At 44.9% G+C, this 17,343-nt stretch overlaps 1 protein-coding gene across 4 annotated transcripts in view; it reads left to right on the forward strand.

The window, feature by feature from the left end:
• LOC140735621 (interleukin-21 receptor-like) overlaps nt 1–17,343 on the forward strand; it is a 166,902-nt gene that overhangs the window by 43,002 nt on the left and 106,557 nt on the right. The window contains exon 3 of one of the 4 annotated variants that reach the window (XM_073060873.1): nt 15,822–16,093. The exons of 1 other annotated variant lie outside the window; for it this stretch is intronic. The gene's annotated coding sequence lies outside the window, so the exon portion shown is untranslated. Of the gene's footprint in view, nt 1–15,733; nt 16,094–16,142; nt 16,562–17,343 lie in introns of those variants that run through there. 2 more of the 4 variants (XM_073060874.1, XM_073060875.1) reach the window with 2 other exon arrangements.

Genomic DNA, 17,343 nt, shown 5'->3' on the forward strand with positions numbered 1-17,343 from the left:
GAAAAAGCTTTTACTATCTACTTTGATATTATTTGCTAGCTTGCTTTCATGTTTCATCTTTTCCCTTCTAATGATTCTTTTATTTGCTCTCTGTAGGTTTGTAACAACTTCCCAATCCTCTATCTTCCCACTAATTTTTGCTTTGTTGCATGCCTTCTCTTTTGTTTTTACATTAGCTTTGACTTCCCTTGTCAGCCACAGTTGTACTGTGACAAGAGACAATAGGTGCAGAAGTAGACCATTCGGCCCTTCGAGCCTGCACCACCATTCTGAGATCATGGCTGATCATCTACTATCAATACCCGGTTCCTGCCTTGTCCCCATATCCCTTGATTCCCCTATCCATAAGATACCTATCTAGCTCCTTCTTGAAAGGATCCAGAGAATTGGCCTCCACTGCCTTCCGAGGCAGTGCATTCCAGACCCCCACAACTCTCTGGGAGAAGAAGTTTTTCCTTAACTCTGTCCTAACTCTACCCCTTATTTTCAAACCATGCCCTCTGGTACTGGACTCTCCCAGCATCTGGAACATATTTCCTGCCTCTATCTTGTCCAATCCCTTAATAATCTTATATGTTGCAATCAGATCCCCTCTCAATCTCCTTAATTCCAGCGTGTACAAGCCCAGTCTCTCTAAACTCTCTGCGTAAGACAGTCCGGACATCCCAGGAATTAACCTTGTGAATCTACGCTGCACTTCCTCTACAGCCAGGATGTCCTTCCTTAACCCTGGAGACCAAAACTGTACACAATACTCCAGGTGTGGTCTCACCAGGGCCCTGTACAAATGCAAAAGGATTTCCTTGCTCTTGTACTCAATTCCCTTTGTAATAAAGGCCAACATTTCATTAGCCTTCTTCACTGCCTGCTGCACTTGCTCATTCACCTTCAGTGACTGATGAACAAGGACTCCTAGATCTCTTTGTATTTCTCCCTTACCTAACTCTACACCGTTCAGATAATAATCTGCCTTCCTGTTCTTACTCCCAAAGTGGATAACCTCACACTTATTCACATTAAACGTCATCTGCCAAGTATCTGCCCACTCACTCAGCCTATCCAAGTCACCCTGAATTCTCCTAACATCCTCATCACATGTCACACTGCCACCCAGCTTAGTATCATCAGCAAACTTGCTGATGTTATTCTCAATGCCTTCATCTAAATCGTTGATGTAAATTGTAAACAGCTGTGGTCCCAATACCAAGCCCTGTGGCACCCCACTAGTCACCACCTGCCATTCCGAGAAACACCCATTCACCATTACCCTTTGCTTTCTATCTGCCAACCAGTTTTCTATCCGTGTCAATATCTTCCCCCCCAATGCCATGAGCTCTGATTTTACCCACCAATCTCCTATGTGGGACCTTAACAAATGCCTTCTGAAAATCGAGGTACACTACATCCACTGGATCTCCCTTGTCTAACTTCCTGGTTACATCCTCGAAAAACTCCAATAGATTAGTCAAGCATGATTTGCCCTTGGTAAATCCATGCTGGCTTGGCCCAATCCTATCACTGCTATCTAGATATGCCACTATTTCATCTTTAATAATGGACTCTGGCATCTTCCCCACTACTGATGTTAGGCTGACAGGATGATAGTTCTCTGTTTTCTCCCTCCCTCCTTTCTTAAAAAGTGGGATAACATTAGCCATTCTCCAATCCTCAGGAACTGATCCTGAATCTAAGGAACATTGGAAAATGATTACCAATGCATCCACAATTTCCAGGGCCACTTCCTTTAGTACCCTAGGATGCAGACCATCTGGACCTGGGGATTTGTCAGCCTTCAGTCCCATCAGTCTACTCATCACCATAGACAACACCCATTAGGGTCTTTTTGCCCTTACTGTTCCTCAGTTCTATCCACACAGACTCTACTTCTCCTGATCCTATGTCCCCCCTTGCAAAGGACTGAATCCCATTCCTCACCAACAGGGCCACCCCACCCCCTCTGCCCACATTTCTGTCCCTACGATAGCATGTATACCCTTGTACATTCATTTCCCAGGTCTGATCTCCCTGCAGCCATGTCTCCGTTATCCCAACAACATCATAGTTACCCATTCGCACCTGAGCTTCAAGCTCATCCGCCTTATTTCTGACACTTCATGCATTCAGATATAGAATTTTTAGCCCATTTCTCCTCTCTCTGTTTAAATCGCTGCCTATTGTGCTTAACCCAGCTCCCCGACTCCCATCGGGCTATACGCCCCTAGAATTTTGTTGTCCCTCCTAAATTTACTTATTCTTTCAACACATTTAACTCTATGTTCCGTCAGACCATCCCTCTGTACATGTGTCCTCCTTATCATTTCTTCACTTTTGGATTACATATTTCCTGAACCTTCCTCAATTTTCCTAGAAACGCATGCCATTGCTGCTCTGCTAACATCCCTGCCAGCAGCTCCTTCCAATTTACTTTGGCCAACTCCTCTCTCATACCACTGTAATTTTCCTACTCCACTGAAATACTGCTACATCAGACTTTACTTTCTCCCTATCAAATTTCAAAATGAACTCAATCATATTGTGATCACTGGTCCCTAAAGGACCTTAACCTCCCTAATTGCTTCTGGTTTATTACATAACATTCAATCCAGCATAACTCATCCCTTTTGTAGGCTCAATGGCAAACTGCTCTAAAAAGCCATCTCTTAGGCATCCAACAAACTCACTCTCTTGAGATCCATTACTGACTTGATTTTCCCAATCAACCTGCAAGTTAAAATCTCCCATGACTATCATAACATTGCCCTTTTGACACACCTTATCTATTTTCTGTTGTAAACTGTGGTCTACCTCCCAGCCACTGTTGGGAAGCCGGTATATAACTGCCATTAGTGTCCTTTTATCCTTGCAGTTTCTTACCTAAACTCACAAGGATTCAACATCTTCTGATCCTATGTCACATCTATCTTCTGATTCAAGGCTATCCTTTACCAGTAGAGCCACGCCTCCCCCTCTGCCTACCTTCCTATCCCACTGATACAATGTGTAACCTTGGACATTCAGCTCCCAATTACACCCATCCTTCAACCACGATTCAGTGATGGCCAAAACATCATACTTGGTAATCTGTAATAGTGCAACGAGATCATCCACCTTATTTCTTATACTCCGTGCATTGAGATACAACACCTTGTGTACTGTATTTGCTACCCTTTCTGATTCTGCATCCCCAATGTTTTGTTACTCGCCCTGTTAGCTATGACTATGTCTCATCATCTGCTTGCCCTTCCTGAAAGTCTGACTGCATGCTATCTTTACTTTTTTACCATCTGTCCCATCACTCCGGTTCCCACCCCCTGCCAAATTAGTTTAAATCCCTCCCAACAGCTCTAACAAACCTGCCCACGAGAATATTTATCCCCCTTGGGTTCAGGTGCAACCCGTCACTTTTGAACAGGTCATACCTCCCCTAGAAAAGATCCCAATAATTCAAGAATCTGAAGCCCTGCCCCCTGCATCAGCTTCTCTGCTATGCATTTATCTACCCTCTGGCGCGTGGCACAGGCAGCAATCCAGAAATTACTACCTGGGAGGTCCTGCTTCTCAGCTTCCTGCCTAGCTCTCTAAATTCTCTTTTCAGGACCTGGTTGCTTTTCCTTCCTATGTCATTAGTACCGATATGTACCAAGACATCTGACTGCTCTCCCCCCTCTCCAAAATGTTGTGGATGCGATCTGAGATGTCCCTGACCCTGGCACCTGGGCGAGTGGACCTGCAGTCATCCATGGCTAAGTTTGTATATGGGCAGTCACTATGAGTGCCAGGTGATTTCATTCCTGACACCATGTCTGTCTGGTTGGCCTCTCAACAGCCTTCCACCCTCTTCAGTAAATTCAATTCCTTTGCACTTATTCCTATCTCCCATCATGGAGTACAGCACCCTTGGGTTCCTGTTGACCTACATTCTGCCACATTTGTTTTTGTCCACCATGATGCACACCAACATCCCCTTAGGTCCCCTTACGATGGCCTGTTCCGTGTTTTGGAACGGGGAGAAAAGACTTTTGTCATAGATGAGAGGGGTGAAACGAATGTATTTGGGTAGATCATCTTAGACTGGCCCATCAAGATTTGGAGTATTCTGCTGCCTTGCCTCTGGTGTCACAACATGACCATAAGTGTGTCAACACACCTCAGGACAAGCCAGGGGCACCCGCTGTCCTCCGCCCATGGAAGACAGGACCAGAACTGGGTGGCTTGTCAGAGCTCTAGAGAGACTCACGATGCCGGTTATACGGGGTGGTGGTGGGGGCGGGGGGGGTAATGTAATTGGTGGAAACGTACAGAACTCATAACCACTGACATTGAGTTGAAGTTCACTTCAAGAGGCTGGTCAGACATGGTGACGTCATTATGTAAAGGATTTTTTTTACCGCACTTTGTGATAAGTTTTTGGGAATTCAAAAAATGAGTTGTTAAGATTTATCTTAAACATAAAACACCTCTGCCATTTTACTTGCAAAAACCTACAGTATTATACAAAGATTGACAGTTTGTGGGTGTAGGGAAGAGTGCTGAGTGTGATTTTAGAACCCTGAGATCTATTGTAGCTAAAGGTTTAGAAAGACTGCAAGAACCAAAAAAACTCATTAACTGATGGACTCAGAAATTTCAATTTGGAACTGAAAAATTTTAGTACCTGCTTTTTCTGACCATTTCTTTATCCACCACAATATGCTCGTAAACTTTGCAGTTTCTCTAGACCATAAATCAGGTGATTAAATCTTGCTACAATGAATCAGCAAGGATCATTTCCAGTTTCAGTGCAGAACTGGGTTAATTGAAAATCATTGCCTTAACAACAATGAATCAGCAAATGTCTTCCTCCAATTCTTGGGTCTGAAGTCATGATTAGTCTTTGTGGGTACAAAGCAAAGCTGGTCAATTAGCCTCAGCAAATCCTGAAGAGAACAGTGATCACCCTTGGAGTTCTTTACACCCAGATATCCATGGAGGCTGAGTAATTGAACATATTGGAGAGAAACCAAGGGTTACAGGGATAGGAAAGAAAATGGAGTCAACATCTTGTTGAATCTCTGAGTGTCTGGAATGCTTTACCAGTCAACGTGGGTACAGGACTTCCACATGACTTCTGGCCCCTCAGGAAGCAGTACAGACTCCCTGTTGCCGATGTTGAGCCTCTGCCAAGCTATAGAGAGACAGAGCATGGAAACATGTCCTTCAGTTCAATTGGTCAATGGCAAAATTCCCACCTAAGTTAGCCCCATTGTGCTTATCCCCCTAAACCATGGTTCCCAACCTTCTGTATGCCATGGACCTCTACCATTAACCGAGGGGTCTGTGGAGCCCTGTTCTAAACCTTTCCTGTCAATGTACCTGAGTACTTTTCAAATGTTGTTCATGTACCTGCCTCAACAAGTTCCTATGGCAGTTCATTGCACAGACATGTGACCCACTAGATGAAGAGGTTGCCCATCAGGTTCATATTAAATCTCTCCCCTCTCACCCTAATCTTTGTCCTCTATTGTTTTGATTCCCCAACCCTGGAAAAGTACTGAGTGCATTCACCCAATCTATGTACTTCAAGTTCTAGCCATGACCCCTTGTGGAAGGTTCTAACACTGTAGTGCTGTCTAGTGCTGCTGGCTACCTTTGTTGTCATATGGATGTTCCAGCATGACCTCAGTTATTTTTCTGAAGCATTCTGCCATGAAGGGGGTGTCTGACACCCTCATTTTGCCTCCTTGGCTGGCTGCGGTGTCTGGTGGCATTTTTCCAGTGCGAGTCCACATTTATTCTCTGTTGCTTGAGCAAAGGGTATCCATAGCGGGCAAATATTCTCAGCCCGAGAGGAACATGAGTAAGCACCCAATTTCTCAAGGATGGGCGAGCCTCCTGTTTTGAGTCCGTAAGCCCATTAGTGCGGTTGTTTCAGTCACCTACCTTCATTATTGTCTTTCACCAAGTAACAAAATGTGTGGAAATATGTCACCCAATGTGCTAGACAAGACTGAAATGACTACATGTGTTTGAAAAAGAAACAAAAGGAAAACCTGTCCTCCAGCCAAGTAGAAAATAATGGTCTCCAGTAAGAGGAAGCATGAAGCAGAAACCAGAATAAAATTAGACCTGTTGATGTAAAAGATGCAGTCTGATGATTGTAGACTACCAGCTAAAGCTTTCATTTTTAAACAGTGGTAATTCTGCTAAAACATTTCATTTCCTTGCATGATTAATAAATGGATGCTGTGTGTGATTTAAGATATTATTCTTACAATTAATATTGAGGAATCTGCTTTCCTAAAGTGTCAATTAATTCAAGTGGACTTACATAGGAATAGAATAATGTAAGAGAAGAGGAACCAGAGAAGAGTATTTGTCTCCTTGTTCCTTCTCTTATATTCAATATGATTATGGCTGATCTGTCCTTCACCTCAATTCCATTTGGTTATGGGGAGAAGGCAGGAGAATGGGGTTGAAAAGGATAAAAAATCAGCCATGATGGAATAATGGAGCAGACTTGATGGGCTGACTGGTCTAATTCTGCTCTTATGGTCATTTGCCTGCCTTATCTTCATAGGTTTTGACGCCCAATCTTCCAAAACTCTATCTCTCTCAGGTTTGAATAGATTCAATGACTGTGCTTTCATAGCTCTCTGAGACAGGGAATATCAATGATCCATGATCTTCTGAGAATAGAAATTGCTCCTTATCTCTGCTTTACATGGTCAACACTTTATTAAAATTCTACATGATCTCACACAGAGAAATTTCCTTTCGGTACCTAATCAGTCAAGCCTGTCTGAATCTCATATATGAGGGGTGATTGATAAGTTCCTGGCCTAAGGTAGAAGGAGTCAATTTTAGAAAACCTAGCACATTTATTTTTCAACATAGTCCCTTCCTACATTTACGCACTCAGTCCAACGGTCATGGAGCATATGGATCTTGGACATCCAGAAAGCGTCCACAGCAAGGGTGATTGATAAGTTCGTGGCCTAAGATAGACGGAGATGAGTTATACAGCTCTTGTTACTTACACATGCAGGTCAACTCTTTGAGTGATAATGCAGAAAGTTTGAAGTTAATAACTCATCTCCTTCTACCTTAGGCCACCAACTTATCAATCACCCCTGATGAGTTATTAACTTCAAACTCTCTGCATAATCACTCAGAGTTGAACTGCATGTGCATGTAATGAGAGCTGTATAACTCATCTCCTTCTACCTTAGGCCACGAACTTATCAATCACCCTCGTATATCAATAACATCACCCCTTTCACTTCTGAACTGTTCTCAATCTTCCCTTTCTTCCTTTCATCCCAGAAAACAAAACTTGTGGATCTTCCTTGAACTGCCTCCAGTGATATTATATCCCTCCTTAAGCTAGTAGACTGTAACTGTGCTCAGTATTCCAGCTATAGTCTCACAGAGTTCTAGCACCACTTCCTCACTTTTGCACTCACATCCTACTTACTCGCATGCTCTACCTGATGAAAGGTCTCGACCCAAAACCTCAACTATTCATTCCCTTCCATTGGTGCTGTCAAAATGGTTCAGTTCCCAGCATCTGCAGTATTTTGTGTCAAGATAGTTGCTGTGATGCGCCTAGTGTGGTGGAGTAGTGGGGAGTGCCTGTCACTCTCACTTTCAGCTTCTACTTCTGGCTAGCAGTCTTACGAAAAGGAGAGCTGAATGTGTAAACCTCTCCCTGCCAGTACATAGCCTCTCCAACAGCAAGCCTCATTCTGCTGACACATGGAAACTGAACTCCTTTCGGACTCGGGCTGAACTACAGAGGACGGGGCTACACATAGCACGCAGGCTCATCGGCGTGTGGACATGTCCTGGTTCTCGTGAACTAGATCCCCAGCTATGGGTAAATAGGTCCACTGCCTTGTGGGCAGCCTCGGGAGAGATGAAGGCTACAGGAGTAAACCCAGACAGCAAATCAGGAGTGGAGCCACTAGGACAGCTGGACATCATAGAAACATCGAAAACCTACAGCACAATACAGGCCCTTTGGCCCACAATGCTGTGCCGAACATGTAGTTACTTTAGAAATTACCTAGGGTTAGCCGTAGCCCTCTATTTTTCTAAGCTCCATGCTCCTATCCAGGAGTCTCTTAAAAGACTCAGTTTTATCTGCCTCCACCACTGTTGCTGGCAGTCCATTCCACACACTCACCACTCTCTGCATAAGAAACTTACTCCTGACATCTCCTCTGTAACTACTTCCAAGCACCTTAAAACTGTGCCCTCTCGTGTTAGCCATTTCAGCCCTGGGAAAGAGCCCCTGACTATCCACAATGCCCCTCATCAGCTTGATTGGACGTCATTGAACATTCCGGCAGCTCCTGCAGCTAAGCTGGTGCCAAACATATTGCTTCATAAGCTTTCCTTTGGACCACATTGCTGAGGCCGAAAGGGGGATCTTGATGACTGGGCTTCTCATGATTTCCGTCCCTTCCACCCAGGCTTGTGATGATGATGATTATCACTCATTGTCCTTCAAGACAGAAGGATGCCAACCAACCATATATTTTTCCAACTCATTTAACCAAATGATATTCCTTTGTCAACACTTTGCACCTTCCTGACAAAGTGTATTCTTTCATTTTATTTTGCATTGTAAAACAATGTGACGGCACTAGTCTCAGGGTCATCAAGCAAAGAAATGCTGTGCTCTTCAAAAATTCCTACGTGTTCTTGTGCTGCACCCGTAAAAGTATGGAGATTATTCCATCGCACTTCCTTTTACTGGAGATTCTAAATGTGACCAGTGTGGTCACATTTCCATGTAGGTGGTGGTTGGGTCAGATGCTGAACCACTTGTTGCAAAGTTCCCAGACTGCGTTCTAACCAATAACCAGATTGTGACGTGGATGGACCATTCCACCTTAGTCACCGGGGTCAAGATCATGATAATGGAGAAACTGGCAGCAATGCAATGGTTGAAGGTGACAGCAAGTGTTCTTGTCCAAGGCCCTCAGGTATCGGGAGGATGCGTGGAGCATTGTGTTTGTGTGCCTGAAGCAGTTGATTTCAGCCAGAGAAATGATAGGAGTGTATGAATGACCACAGTGACCAGAGTACAAGAGCAGATTATTTTCCAGGGCTTACTGGTTACTGGTGACTAGAAACAAGGCAAGTCAAGTTCAAAGTTCAAAGTTCAAAGTAAAATTTATTTTCAGAGTACATACATGTCACTACGTACAATCCTGAGAGTTTGTTTTCCTGCGGGCACACTCAGCAAATCTATAAACAGGAACAGTGGAAGATCAAGCAGAGCATAGAAGACAAGAAACTGTGCAAATGCAAATATAAATAAATGGCAATAAATAACGAGATGAAGAGTCCTTAAAGTGAGATAATTGGTTGTGGGAGCATCTCAATAGATGAGTGTATTTATCATGTTTTGTCCAAGAGCCTGATGGTTGAGGGGTAGTATCTGTTCTTTAACCTGGTGGTGCGAGTCCTTCTACCTGGTGTCCGCGGTGAGAAGAGAGCATGGCCTGGGTGGTGCAGAATGGAAGAATGCAGAAACATCCATCGTGATACCTTTATGGTTGAGCGATAGATCCAGTGTTTGGGACACTAGAGGGTAAATGGGGGGAAATGAACCCAGAATGAGCTACACCCTTGTGGTGATGAGAAGGTAGAGAGACCTCACCATTATCAGATGGAATGTCTACTCCACTTACAGATGATTAACCGTGTTAATTGTTTCTCATTTTGACAATCTCCCTCATCCTATAAGCTCCTGGCTCTGATTGTATCTTTCCATCTGACTCTTCAACCATAATTCTGAGACTTGCGTGGGCCTTTTTTCTTTTGCTGTGGTTTTGCACAGCCAAAAGACTTCTCCAGCTATCAGTTTTGAACACCTTACATTCATGAGAAACTTGCAAAACAACATTTTGTTTGTCTCCTTGCAGAATTAGTGTTGCGGCACTTTATAAACCTTCACAGTGTGGCCTGGTGCACTAAACCAAATGTCCTCAGTCAAACAGCAACCATTCTCGGTAACTTTGTAGTAGATCTGATGATACTGTACGTACTGTCTGCTCAGTATCATTGGCCAGAGATGAGGAGCAAGGGCTCCAGGTTGGTTTCTCATCTTCCCCTCAAAGTTTAACTCCAGAGAGGGTTTGCATTCCCTCAATTCCTTGTCCACTAAAATCCATTGACTCAAGAAGTTCTAAGGCTAGGGCTGCCACTCTACACACTGCATCCACTCTGGAATCTAGAATCAAGCTATTTACTGGTGCCTGCAGTGAGGAGTGGGAGTCATTCTATCCCATCCTTAAATGGTTGTATGTGCAACTGTGGACTCTGAGCAATCAAAATGGCTTCCAACTCCTCCTTACAATGGGTTAACAAGTCAGTTCTACTGAAAATCATTGAGACCACTTTCACAAGGAGTTTATGAAAGTTTCTGAGCACTGACTTCTGAAGGAGCAACACAAGATGTGAAATAAAATTCAGATCTGTCAGTGACACCCATGATAAAGAATCACGAGGCACTGCTACAGGGCACAACGATGTGCGCTGACCTGCCAGTGCACCATTTTCAGCTCTGTATCTTTTGTTAATGTCAGCAGAGCTTGCAAAACCTGCACCAGTGCTCAGTGCAGAACTCACTTGTTGCTTGTTTTCATCCTCATAGCTCAGTGATTAGCTCTCACCTCTGACAGCAGATGGCTGTGGGTTCAGGCCCCACTTCAGAAAGCTTGATTACATAGCACTAAGGCTGAAACTATTTGTGCAGATAGTGAGATAACTGTACTTTTCACTGTCAATGGTTGACATTCTTCAAAAGATGCATAAACGGAACTCCTCTCTGCTCAGCTGGTAGATATAAACGAAGCAGTTTCATCACTTTGAAGAAAAGTTAAGAAGTTATTCCCTGTCCTTAGGTCAATATGTATCATTTAACAGGAACTAATTATTGCATTGTAATTAATGGGAGCTTGTTCTACATAAATTGACTGGTACATTTCCTACAACGGTGACTACACAGGCCAAGGATGTTCTGCTGAAGCCTAAGAATGTACTTCTGAGACTTTCCAAGGCATTGGTCAGACTGCATTTGAAATATCACGAGCAATTTTGAGCCCCTTATTAAAGGAATGATGTGCTGGCCCTGGAGAAGATCCTGAAGGGGTTCACAAGACTCATCCCAGGAATGAAGGGGTTAACATAGGATGGCTTTTGGGCTGTACTTGATGGAGCTCAGAGGAATGAGGGGGATCTCTACCAGTAATTTAACTGGCAAGCTCTGAACATCACTGCTTCTAGATGGGGACTGTATCTGGTGATGCTTTGAACAGGCTTCTAGATGGGGTCTGCATCTAATGGTCTGTAGTTAGGATAAACAGACTTGAACTTGCCCTCACCTGTCACAAGGTTTTAAATACCTATAGAATGGGAAAATGAATGCCCTTAATTACCAAGGAAGGGGAGAAATTTCTAAAATATCTTCAGGATTTCTTTGTACTGTGCCTGTTTTTTGGACAGGAGGATGGCAGATAATGGGAGGAACTCAGGGGTACTGCAAGCAGTGGGGTGTAGGGGGGTGTTTAAGGATGGGTAGTACCTCTGGTGAAGGGGAATGTTGTGTCCATTCTGGGGCAGCTCACTCACCTTCAGTCCCTACCAGACACTCAGTTCTCACCTGTGGCTCCAAGTAACTGCATGCGACTGCGGCCACACCCCAATACACCGCTTCGGCAGATGGGTGGGGGTAGCCGGCGGGCCTCATATCCCAGTGAGACCGGGACATCTCACCTAGCACGCAACGTCAACTCCGATGGACTGGCTGCTTGAGATCGACAGTGAGATGCAACTGCCAGGAGGCTGTTCTGCAATGGTTTATGGAGAACAAAGAGCGTGACAAGGCACCAAAGTAATCATGGTCATCCAGTGCAACCAAGGAAGACTCCAGCTGTGATGACTATTTGTGCTACTGGACCTGGACCTCCAAAGTTGAGTGAAGTGGCTTTTCCACCATAAATTCTCCCCTGCACAGGTCTGTTCATGCATTTCGCACAACAGAAGAACTGCACAAATCTATCGTTGTCATATACAATGGACAACTAATCATTCCAAACAGTGTACCTGATCTAATAAGCAGCAAGAGGTTAGGGTCTAGCAGAAAACAGGACTTTATTGAAGAGGAGTGAGAGGTGATGCATTTTTGAGGAAGGGATGGGAGAGGCATTTTAAACACTGACACAATTCCAAGGAGAGTGCAGGACCAAAGAAAATGGGAGTACATGTGGATGGGTCTTTGAAGGAGGCAGTTAGCAAACTGCAGTTAACAAGCTTTCACATCTGTTCAAAGTATTACATGGAGAACTAGATGCTGAATTTTAGCTGCAAGCTTTTATCAAAGAAGCTGGACATGGTCTCTATGAGGTAAAGGAATTTGATTAGAGTCTTGATATGTTCATGACGGATGTAGATAAGAGACCAAAGAAAGTGATTCCCATTAGCTAGCTGTACAAGAATGAAGGGACATGGGTTGCAGGTTCTGTGCAGGGTGCAGGTGGATGTGAAGTAAACTATTTTAAAGCAGTATGTGGTAATGACCTGGGGCTCACTGTCTAGGAGGGTGGAGAAGTGGAAATGAACAATGATTTTAAAAGGAGAGTGGATGGAGATTCGCTATGAACATGCAGGGTTATGGGGTTCGACTGAGGGAACAGGACTGACAAGAATGCTGTCGAGAGAGCTGGCGTGAGTGTGATGTCCTCCTGGGCCGCAGTGACATCATGAGGTGGAGCTGTCAAAACAGAATCTTTAGTATGTTGCATCCAGTACTCAAAATGCTGTTTCCTCTAATTGGAGAATACAACTGCAGGCATAACTCTGAACTACCAGTGTCCTATCACCTTAGTTCAATCGCACTCCCCACTTAGGCCTCTTTTATTTCCCTTCTATGTTGTTCCAAGGACACCCAGCATCTTACCTTTCAAATGTGTAAGTTACAGCCAGTGAGACTGAATATTAAATTTTAACAATTTCAGGTAACAATTTCTCTCTGAACGGATGTGGCTCTACTTTTCTCTTTCAGTTTTCTGCCTGTAGTTACCATTTTTAAAATTATTGTTGCCTTGACAACTTTGGCCTGGATATTCATTCTGCTCTCTCCTCCCCTCCCCCTTCCTGCCACTTTAAACACAATTGTTTTTCCCCTCTCTTTTCTAGTTACTAGGAGTTCATAACCCCAAACATTAAATCTGTTTCTCTCTCTACCTGCCGAATGATCCATTGACTGCTTCCATCTTTCTCACTGAAAAGGAATGAAGGAATTCTTCATCTTGCTGAATGGGAACAATTCAGACTGATCTGACAGCTCAATGCTGGGTGTCCAGGAAGCAGTAAATCCACTGGAATTGTGTTTGACAATCATCTGTAACTTTAGGTTCAAGCACGGCTTTTTTAATGAAGAAAACAGAGAGCATGACAAGAATATTACCCGGTATATCTAAAATTAAGTGGCTAATCTGTGGGTATAGTAATAAATGCAGAATCAACAGTAAAAGCGTAATGCAACAAACCAAGCTGAGCAAACACAAGATGATCAGTTCAGATAACAGAGAAGTGCTGTCACATCCAGTTGTGAATGCTGGTGAATGGTTAAATATATACAAGGAGAAATCTCCAGGAATATCTCCATCCTGAATTGTAAGATGAATTTCAATGTTGCATACATACTTTGGTAATAAATATACTTTGAACTTTCAACTGAGGCTGCGATGATTGACCTTCAACAGTCTTCCTCGTGTGAGGCATAAATTCACAGAGAAGCCCGTGTAACTTACTAGGAAGCAAGGGGAAATCTCTCTGTTGGCTCTAGTTGTGCCTTGTACAAGAAAACAAAATGTTTTTACGGCTGCTCAAGTTGATCATTGCTGCAGAGACTCCTCAGAACAAATCATGCATAGGTCCAAACAGCTACTCCATCAATGAACTCCCCCCCTCCCCACCACAACTTAGAGAAAACAGCCTACTTGACTGGAACTTCTTAAACATTGTCTCCAACCACTGATGTGCCATGTCAGCAGTTGAGCAAAATGCACTGTCATTACTTGCCAAGACCTCTTCAACAGAAACTCTTGAACTGATGACGTTGCCACCCAAAAGGGTAAAGGCAGAATTTAACCAAATCAAGTCTGAAGTGAGGCATTTTTGGCTGATAAACTGGGGTGGGACATAAACTGTCAAGGGCAGGGCCTGAGGTGGGTGATGGGGTCAGAGAGATCTGGGGGTACAAGTACAAAGTATTCTGAAAGTGGGGACGTAGGAGGAAGGTGTGCGGCATGCTAGCCATCAGATGGGGCATCAAGTACAAAAGTTGGGTATATTATGCTAGCTGTCCGAGACAGTGATGGAACGACACCTGGATTACTGTGTGTACATTTCTGCTCACCATTCAGGAAGGGTGTGGATATGCCTGAGGGGTGTGGTAATGGTTCTCTGAGATGTTGCCAGGACTGGAGGGCTTGATTACAAGGACAGACTTGATGGGCTTGATGGAGAGCTTTCTTTGGAACGAAAGAGGCCGAGTGGATGACTTTACAAAGGTTTATAAAATCGTGAGGTGAATCACACTCTCTTTGTTACAGGAAATCTAAAACTGGAGGCCGTGGGTTTAAAGTTAGAGAGGAAATATTTTCCACACAGAGGTAGGGGCAGCACGGAATGAGCTGCCGGGAGAGTGGTAGGGGTGGACACAATTACAATACTTAAAGGGTATTTGGACAAGGTTTAGAGAGAGATGGGCCAAACACAAGCAAAGGGGATCAGCTCAGGAAGGGGCCAGGGTTAGGATGGCTGAGTGGGGCCGAGTGGCTACCATTGAGAAGGAGGCACAGGAGACACATGCTTAATGTTTCGTGAACAGCTTCTTCCACCCTCCAACATCAGATTTCTGAATGAACAATGAACCCACGAACACTACCTCACTATTTTTATGTTGTGTTAATATTATCATTGCATTGTACTGTTATCCCAAAACAACAAACTTCGGGGCATGTGCCAGTGATGTTAAACCTGATCCGATTCTGATGGTCACTGGGTCTGCATCCTGTAATTTCCAACCCACCAGCGGAGTGGAAGCATCTTCAGGAGTCCATGATGGAGCTCGCCGCCAGTTTCTTTCTCAAGGGCAGCAAGGGATGGGCAACGGGCGCCGGCCACATCACCTAAATAAAAACATCAGCTCTTTTCAGAATTTTCTAAAGGAGCTGGAAATGCGAATCTTTTTATTCTCCCTCGGTTTGGCGCCAGTTATCGCGGTAAAACAAGGAATCGGATTCACCTTGCTTACGGGCGTCAGGATGGGGACTTGTTCGTTGAGCGTTCCACACCCCCCCCCCCCCCCATCCCCATCCATCTGGGAAAGCAGGTTAATGAGAGCAAACAGGAGGAAATCTGCAGATGCTGGAAATTCAAGCAACACACACAAGATGCTGGTAGAACGCAGCAGGCCAGGCAGCATCTATAGGGAGAAGCGCTGTCGACGTTTCGGGCCGAGACCCTTGAATTAGTCCTGACGAAGTGCTTCTCCTATAGATGCTGCCTGGCCTGCTGTGTTTCATCAGCATTTTGTGTGTTAGGTGAATGAGAGAATGCCCGACTGTCAAATCCCCATGTGTATCAGAACATCTATCTTGAACACCGCCTCCGTGGGCATCAAATGAGCCGAATTTCGTAAGCAAGAGCGCATCGCTCTCTCCATCCCACGTTCACCATGGCTCAGAGGACGAAAGTCCCTGCTTTTACTCAAGTTATTTTTTAACCCTCACCACATCCTGGCCGTTCTTATTCTCTGACAGGTTGACGTCAGTGATTCGTGGCACATATCTGAAGTGGTGTGTGTATTTCCTGGGGCCCAGCGAGCGTCACCTGAAAGAAGGGGCTCGGCGCTGCCCCCACTCCGACTCCGGGGTCGGACCGGTCCGTCCCGACTAAGGAAAAAAAAAGATGGCCATTCACTTAGAGCATGCCTCGGGCAGAACACACCGGGGGCTCTGGCATTCCCACCAGACCGTCAGCATCGTACCGCAGCTCTGAGGTGCCCAAGTCCACTAAGAGGTTCAGGAAGCAGGTGAGTGTGTTGTGAGACTGGGCGGGAAGAGGCTGGTCCAACCCCTCCAGGCTGCGGCTTGACTTCAATCCTTTTTTGCTGACCACAATGACCAACAGCCGCTCCCCCGACCGCCACTGCCGCCTTTCTGACTCAGCTAGTGTCAAGCCTTTCATCCCACTGGGCTCAATCACTTCTCCTGTTCCGCTTTGTGAGAGCCGCGCTGGTCCTGCGGCGGTTTAATTGAGTTGTGGCGAGCGCTCAGTCTCTGGAGGGAAACGCCGGGGCTTCAAATCGGCGGCGGTGAGGCCGGGGATAGGCTTTGTTTATCCCGTACCTTCGTCTTCTGGAGGGTGATGGCGCGATTGTTGTGAGAGACCCTCGTTGCTGGGTAATGGAGTAACTCTGTTGGCTGAAATCCTCATGCGTGCTTTTGCCTGAACTGGTCTTATTGCTAAGATGTTACCGGGAAATGCTCCTTTGGCTCAGGTGAGAGAAGCGCTGCCGTCTCCCGACCGGAGAGTGTTTTGGGGGGATGATTTTCTGGAAGAGGGCAGGCTGGAAGGTTCTGGGACAGACTCCTGTGTCGGGATTAAGAATAGAATTAGAGGTTTTTTGTTAGACATATCACAATTTCACCCTATGTTGATCCAACTCGTTACCAAGCTTTCTACCATTGCAGTCCATCTTGTCTACTGCTCTGCATCCACCGCGTCTGCTGTCCTCTCCACCCCCAGTTTATTTTGTGTACTGGTGAAGGGTCTCTCAGGAAATGTCCACGGTTTACTCCTTTCCACAGATGCTGAGTTCCTCCAGCATATTGTGCGTGTTACTGTGGATTTTCCGCATCTGCAGATTTTCTGTTCTTGTGTCAACGGCTTGGTTCCTCATTTACCAACTGCTGGTTGACAGCATCATGCCAAAACATACATTTTGATGACTTGGTCCAGTCTCCTCACTGCTGTCTTGCCCTCCTGTCTCCCTAGTTTATAAGATTACTTGTTCACTGCACAGCAGCGACAGCAATATCCTCCAAGTTAATATTAGAAAAGCTTGGTTGTTATTTCCGACCCTTATCAAAGACTCCTTTGACTGTAAACTAACTGTCATGGCTATGTATTTGGAATTAGACTGGGCTCAGGATTGACCTTTTGCCAGGAGTTTTCAACAATCAAACTGGACTATTATGGACCACCTGTTTCCCATCTCTCCTTATCCATTCATCTGCCCCGTAAGCCCAACCCACTACCTTTCCACCATTTGATGTGATT

This window comes from Hemitrygon akajei, chromosome 11, assembly GCF_048418815.1.
Source record: "Hemitrygon akajei chromosome 11, sHemAka1.3, whole genome shotgun sequence".
NCBI lineage: Eukaryota > Metazoa > Chordata > Chondrichthyes > Myliobatiformes > Dasyatidae > Hemitrygon > Hemitrygon akajei.